The sequence below is a fragment of the Centroberyx affinis genome, unplaced genomic scaffold (assembly GCF_046629955.1).
Source record: "Centroberyx affinis isolate AG114_WGS23_722 - 3 ecotype Tasmania unplaced genomic scaffold, CSIRO-AGI_Caff_v1 ptg001309l_1, whole genome shotgun sequence".
NCBI lineage: Eukaryota > Metazoa > Chordata > Actinopteri > Beryciformes > Berycidae > Centroberyx > Centroberyx affinis.
In genome coordinates, this window is record NW_027279814.1 from 34,942 (window position 1) to 42,020 (window position 7,079).

The window sequence follows — 7,079 nt, forward strand, 5'->3', positions numbered from 1 at the left end:
ATTTGAGACAACCTAAAACGTGAAAAGTGTCACTTCCTACCAAGAAATGCTACCAAAAATATGTTTTCTTCCATTTGGGACAGAGCCACTGTTTATCTAGCAAGCTTATCAACAGATAGCTTAACATGGATATAATATAAAACAATGTGTTTACTGCTGCATTACAAAGCTTCACTCTTTGTCAGTGCATTGATGTTTAAATTAATCTATGATGATATTATGATAAAATTCTCTCACTTATTGTCTATCCCTGCATGATATTAGTCAGTGATGGTTTATTTGTTAAAAGGCCGAATTTAGTTTATTAACAGTAATTCTGTATTTGCTGTGGATGACATTGTGGATTTGACTGAAATTACACAAGATATGGAGATATCAATCTGACATTGACTTGTTTTCTTTACAGGGCTGGAGGTCATATTGAGTGGTCTGGAGCAGCCTGTCCTGTCCCCTGTTGGATGAAGTTTCTTGTTCTCTTTGCAGATTGCTGCAGAGTTCTGGTTTCTGTTGATCTCCACCAGTCTTTCTTAGATGGACTTGACAAGTATTTTCCAACACTGCTGGAGTTGTACAGAGTGTGAGCCAGCAGCAGGACCAAGCTTCACAGTCTGCTTCAGTCCCTTGATGTTCAAGTAAGGATAGTCTGATCTTAATCAAATTCTTTCTCACCACTGAACAAAGATTGAAGTTGTGACATCACTTGTAAGCGTGGGGCGATGTTACCTTGTGATTATCAGAAACTAACAAATGTCTGCTGGCTCAGTTGTGTGTGTGTTCTCAATCGGTGCTCAAATCACGTTCTGGTTGCGGATGCTTAGGTCCACCAGCTGTGTTTACAGCGCGGCTAGAGCAGTGACAGACAGACTTTAGTTTGTTTGAGGTGTTTTTCTCCTGTGTATTTTGTTATTTACCTTCTTGTTACTTATCCTGTCAAAAATAACCTACACAAGCATGCTTACATTCCATCTTCAGGTCTTGATTGCCACAGTTGGGACACAGTGCGTCTTCCTTTACTGTTCTTCTGTGTTATAGACTTCCAACCAGAAGAGCAGAGCTGCAGTGTTGCTTGGACTGCCTCACTACCTGAGAAAGGATCCCTCCAACTTCACAAAGTCTGAGAGGTGCGTTACACATAACACTTTTGAATGGCACACTAAGAAATGCATATGGAATTTATTTTTTCTTAAAGGTAAAATGTTAATATTTCTGGTTTACTGAAGCATAATATGACTAGAAAATAAAATCAGCAGGTTCCTGAATGGTAGTGAGTAAAACACAGTGAACAGCCACGGCACACGCACTGTGGAGATTAACTACACACGGTCATTTTGGTACTCTATTGGTTGATATTTTCACCCTGCTCCACAATCTGCCCCACCCCAATCTGTGATGTCAGTATACTTCTGTCTAGAAAAAAAAAGGTACTCTGACATCACAGACTGGTGTGGGGCAATATATCAACCACTAGAGCACCAAAATGACCATGTGTGTAGTCACTCTTTAAAACTGAGTTTCAAGGACCACAAAAACCCTCTCCAGTTTCTATTTTCTCTGTTGGCTAATCAGGCGATTAGGATAACTTATCATTGACTATACAGAATTAATATTTTTAACTCAGTAAATGTTGCTAACATTACATAGAACAGTAACTAAGTCAGCCATTGTTTATATAGTTACAGCGCTAGCTTTTATACCCTAATCAGGCAGCTTTACAGCAAATATGTTTTTACATGACATCTACATGACATTTACCTATAACTTGATGGTACATGTGATCAACTGTCTAGAAATTGAAAATATTTTATTTACCTACAAATTCAGTCAGTCATTCATTCATTCACACTCCATGTTAAGATGAGGGATGTTTTAGACCATGGAGTGGCACCAGTCGACTTTTGTTTTTTTACAGTCTTGTGGTGGACTTTGTTTTTTGCGCTGTCACCCAATGGATGTAACGGCCATTACACAATACAATGAGGGACAGTGATAAAAAAAAGACATATAGACTCTGTGTCTTACAACTATTTATTTTCTCATGAAAAAGGGACATATGTTTTCTCTCCTCGTTAAAGGGTTTTAACTCTAGTCTCTGTGTTAATATAAAAATGTATCATATCGCTCTCCTTCGGAGTAGTCATTTGGTGTTAATTTGAGGATATATCATAATGCTGTCCTTGTTGTGCCAGAGTCTTTACATGATGAAGTTTGGAAAATGGTACACACACAATAATTTAATACATAATGATCTTTAGGCTACTGATTCGGAGGAGGAAGCTGTGAAGGGAGTGGACGTTGGCCTACTCTTCATCACTAAAGAGCCTGGAGGTGAACAAGACCTGCTCGCCAAGGACACCGTTAACTTTGCTGTGATCCTGGAGGAGAGGATTCTCAATTTGAAAAAATCTTTTAAGATTTGGCATTTTTCTGCATGTTGTTAAGAATCTTATAATGCCTGAACTCTGATTTGGAAAAAAAAACAAACATTTGTGTTGAGTTGTTGAGGTCAAAATAAATACTATATATTTTTTTTAAAGTGATTTCTTGTTTATGAATGCATTCCACTCAGTCCTGTTAGAAAATTAGTGATTTAGTTGACAACTAAGCTGCTTAGTTGAAATAACTTATGTTTCCTTGTTTGTGCAACAAAAGATAGAAATGCATGTTTGTTGATTTGACTCATAATATAATGTTAATGCTTTTAAAAAGTGATGAGGACAAAATGGACCATTTCAAACAGTGGTGGGGACATGTCCCCAGCATCCCCAGTGTAAATGACACCTATGTGTGTGTCTCCTCCACATTGCTGTTGTCTTGTGGTGTGGCAGCTGCACCGTGCGCACACAACTTGTTGCACATTTTTTAAATCTGTTTATGGGAAATGCGTGCCTCATATGAATTTTAGAGCAAATAAAACAAAACAAACAAATAAAGTAATCCCTTCAAGTAATCTATTTTTAAAGACAGTAACTGTATTCAGAATACCACCAATTTAAACTGTAACTGTAACGGAATACAGTTACTCATATTGTGTATTTTAAATACGTAACGCCGTTACATGTATTCCGTTACTCCCCAACCTGCTGATATCTGATCACTAATATGATGGATTAGGTCGGACAGGACTTGTGACAGTGTGTCCAGCAGCAACATGGCGGTCTGCTCTGCATCACCTTAACTCGTGTTAGAGTGTTGAGCAGTTAGAAATGTCCGACTAAAAACTGTTACTGTTTACGAATCCCGTTATTAACACAAGCGAGTTTTAATAAATAATAAAAAAAAAAACGGCTGACTCCTCCAATGTGATGAGCAGTTGCGGGTAGAGTACTGAAAATCTATACTCAAGTAAAAGTACAATTACTAAATTACAGTTAATAAATTACTCAAAGTACAAGTTACTTTCCATTTTAATATTTTTTAGGGTGTGCAGGCCAGTGCAAAACAATGAAAAAACAGCACTTGTTGATAAAACTTTCTTAGCCCTTGATAAAACAGAATATAAGTCTGTTTCACTCTAGTATTTACAGATATGATCAAAGTAACCAAACCTGTTACAGCCCCAAAATGCAGTAGATACCGAATACAGTACAATTAACTAAAACTCAGATTTTCTGTTCTGTAGTAGGCTAAAGAACATTTGACTTACAAACAGGGGTTAAAGTGGGCCGGGACGATCCGGCACCTTCACAAATCCATTTTCTCACGCAGTGAAAAACAAATTCATAACCGATAACGTCACGACGCGAAAAGAGACACTGACAGCAGGACACTCTCAGGAATGTGTTTTTGACATGGAAATATAAAGAACATTTTACTTCCAAACATGGAGTTAAAGGACAGAGGAGACAGAGCAGCACCGAGCAGCAGAGAGTTATTCAGACCATCTGAATAGAGAGAAATAAACACAAATGTATTATATTGTAATTTATTCCCATGCATGCTGCTCAGAGTCTCAGTCAGCGGCTCTTCTGTCTCTCCCTCTCCTCTCAGGCAGGATGAGAGTGAGTTGCTATGGTTACGGGGACGCTCTGTGTCTGTCGATCTGAAACTTTCTCGCGATTCACAATAAAAGGTTTTTAGGTTAGTGTGCCTATGCAAAATCGTGAATGTAAGCACCTCAATGCTGAAATCTAATATAACATAATTTTACATTTTTGGTTAACATTATACAGGGTGGCTGTTTCTTGACTTAATCCAAGAGGTTAGGTGGTGTAGAAATGCAGGAAATTAGTTTTAAATGACTATTTTTTTTCTTTAATGTTTGTCTAATGTGTTTTACTCTACTTGATGCTGCGGTTAACTGATGCTGTGGAAATTAAAGAGAGGGGAAAGGAAAACTGAAGACTTTGTTCTCTGGTGGATGACATTTTTCTTTAGACAGTATCAGTCACAGGACAAAACACATTTGTGTTTACATACTTGCATAACTTTTCCTCTGAAGACAGTAATAAGGTCATAAGTAAGTGTGAACTACATTCAGAGTGACCCAGACAAACGGGCTCAGCAAGACGATTTTGAAGTATTCCAAAAGTAATCCAAAGTATTTAGAATACGTTACTTAACTTGAGTAATCTAATGGAATACGTTACAAATTACATTTTAGGGCATGTATTCAGTAATCTGTAGTGGAATACATTTTAAAAGTAACCCTCCCAACACTGATTATATTATATTTGGGAGTAAAGATCAATGCTGTATTACTGTATTATCACTTTTTCAAGATGATGTCTCATTGATCCATCATAGTGCACTAGGTTGTAAATTAAACATATAAAAAAAACAATATATAAAATAATAAATAATCAGCAAAGTAATATGTATATTGAATTGAAGTGAATTGATTTTATTTTGAAGAGGAAAACAGATGGAGGTAGGTATGATTCTACGATGTTAATCTCCACTGTAGGTCTTATCATCCTCTTCTTGTTTGATGCCTGTTTAATCCCTCTGGCTGTGGGCTTGAACAGTGACCTCAGCATAGTGGTCTACTGTTCAGGGTCAGGCATTAAGTACAGAAAAGTCCAGAAAAATCCTGACACCCTTATTCTTCTTTCCGTGGCTTAGGCAGAAGCATCGTCCTCTTCATGTTTGATGGACGTCTTTGTTTAATTCCTCCGGCCGGGGGCTTGAATAGTGACGTTCCAAGCGAAGTCTTCAGCGAAGTAAACTTCAGCGTGGTCGTCCTCCTGTTTGATATCGGTTGTGCAGGTCAGAGTTTTCCAGACGCCTCTGAAAAATCTCCTGACACCTTTCATCTTCTTTGAGAAGCTGTGGGTTCCATCATTGGAATCTGAATTATCATCATCCTCCTGTTCAATGCAAGTCTTCGCCCTCTTGCTGTGGGTTTTCCAGAGTCCTCCAGAAACTCCTCTGTTGCCCTTCCTCTTTTTTGCCCACTTGCTGCGGGTTTGATCACAGAAGGCAGAAGCAGCGTCCTCGTCCTGTTTGGTGGACATCTTTGGTTTGGCCCTCTGGCCGGGGGCTTGAACTGTGACGTTCCAAGCGAAGTCTGCGGCAAAGTAAACCTCATCATGGTCGTCTTCCTGTTCAATGTCAGTGGTGCAGGTCAGAATTTTCCAGAGGCCTCTGAAAAATCTCCTGACACCTTTCTTCTTCTTTGAGAAGCTGTGGGTTTCATCAGTGGAGTCTGAATCATCGTCCTCCTGTTCGATGCAAGTCTTGGTCCTCTTGCAGTGGGTTTTCCAGAGTCCTCCAGAAAATCCTCTGCTGCCATTCTCTTTTTTCGCCCTCTTGGAGTGGGTTTTCCAGAGTCCTCTGGAAGATCTTCTGCTGCCCATCTCTTTTTCAGCCCTTGGCTTTATCACTTGGCTGTCGTCCGACTGAACTGCCTTGGTTTTGCCAAGGCAGTTTGTGGCCAAGTTGGTGGCATCTGCCACCTCATCATCTGGGGCAAAGTTGTCTGAGGTCATGACTGACTTTGTCTCCATCAAAGCCATGGCGGCCTCAGCTCTTTCAATGGTAATCCTGAGTGTGTTTGCCAACTCAGTGAGGGATGGCTCTTCATCTGCAACCACAACAATGTCAGCTGAACATTCAGTGGTTGAGTCAGCTGGAGCCGGCACACTACAGGATTTCCCACTGAACTCCATAACAGCAGCCTCCAGTGCCACAGCCGTGGCACTCATGTCCCTTTGGACAGAGGCTGTGTGGGAGGGCTGGGTGGTACCAGAGGCCTGGGAGGTCCCGGAGGCCTGAGAGGTCCTGGAGGCCAGGGAGGTCCCAGAGCCCTGGGAGGTACCGGAGGCCTGAGAGGTCCCAGAGGCCTGAGAGGTCCCAGAGGCCTGGGGGGTCCCAGAGCCCTGGGAGGTACCGGAGGCCTGGGAGGTCCCAGAAACCTGAGAGGATTTCCCACTGAGCCCCATAACAGCAGCCTCCAGTGCCACAGCCGTGGCACTCATGTCCCTTTGGACAGAGGCTGTGTGGGAGGGCTGGGTGGTACCAGAGGCCTGGGAGGTCCCGGACGGCTGGGTGGTACCGGAGGCCTGAGAGGTCCCAGAGGCCTGGGAGGTACCGGAGGCCTGGGAGGTCCCAGAGGCCTGAGAGGATTTCCCACTGAGCTCCATAACAGCAGCCTCCAGTGCCACAGCCGTGGCACTCATGTCTCTTTGGACAGAGGCTGTGTGGGAGGGCTGGGTGGTACCGGAGGCCTGGGGGGTGCCAGAGGCCTGAGAAGTCCCGGAGGCCTGAGAGGTCCCGGAGGCCTGAGAGGTCCCAGAGACCTGGGGGGTACCGGAGGCCTGGGAGGTACCGGAGGCCTGGGAGGTCCCAGAGGCCTGAGAGGATTTCCCACTGAGCTCCATAACAGCAGCCTCCAGTGCCACAGCCGTGGCACTCATGTCTCTTTGGACAGAGGCTGTGTGGGAGGGCTGGGTGGTACCGGAGGCCTGGGGGGTGCCAGAGGCCTGAGAAGTCCCGGAGGCCTGAGAGGTCCCGGAGGCCTGAGAGGTCCCAGAGGCCTGGGGGGTGCCAGAGGCCTGAGAAGTCCCGGAGGCCTGAGAGGTCCCGGAGGCCTGAGAGGTCCCAGAGGCCTGGGGGGTCCCAGAGCCCTGGGAGGTACCGGA

The 7,079-nt window shown here is 43.2% G+C and overlaps 1 long non-coding RNA gene across 1 annotated transcript; it reads left to right on the top strand.

Annotated features, from left to right (window-relative positions):
• The first annotated feature begins 413 nt into the window (after positions 1-413).
• Positions 414-2,346, top strand: LOC139649258 (uncharacterized). The gene is made up of 3 exons (XR_011695596.1): positions 414-632; positions 1,033-1,121; positions 2,253-2,346. It is a non-coding gene; the product is annotated as an uncharacterized lncRNA (long non-coding RNA).
• Positions 2,347-7,079: the final 4,733 nt, after the last annotated feature.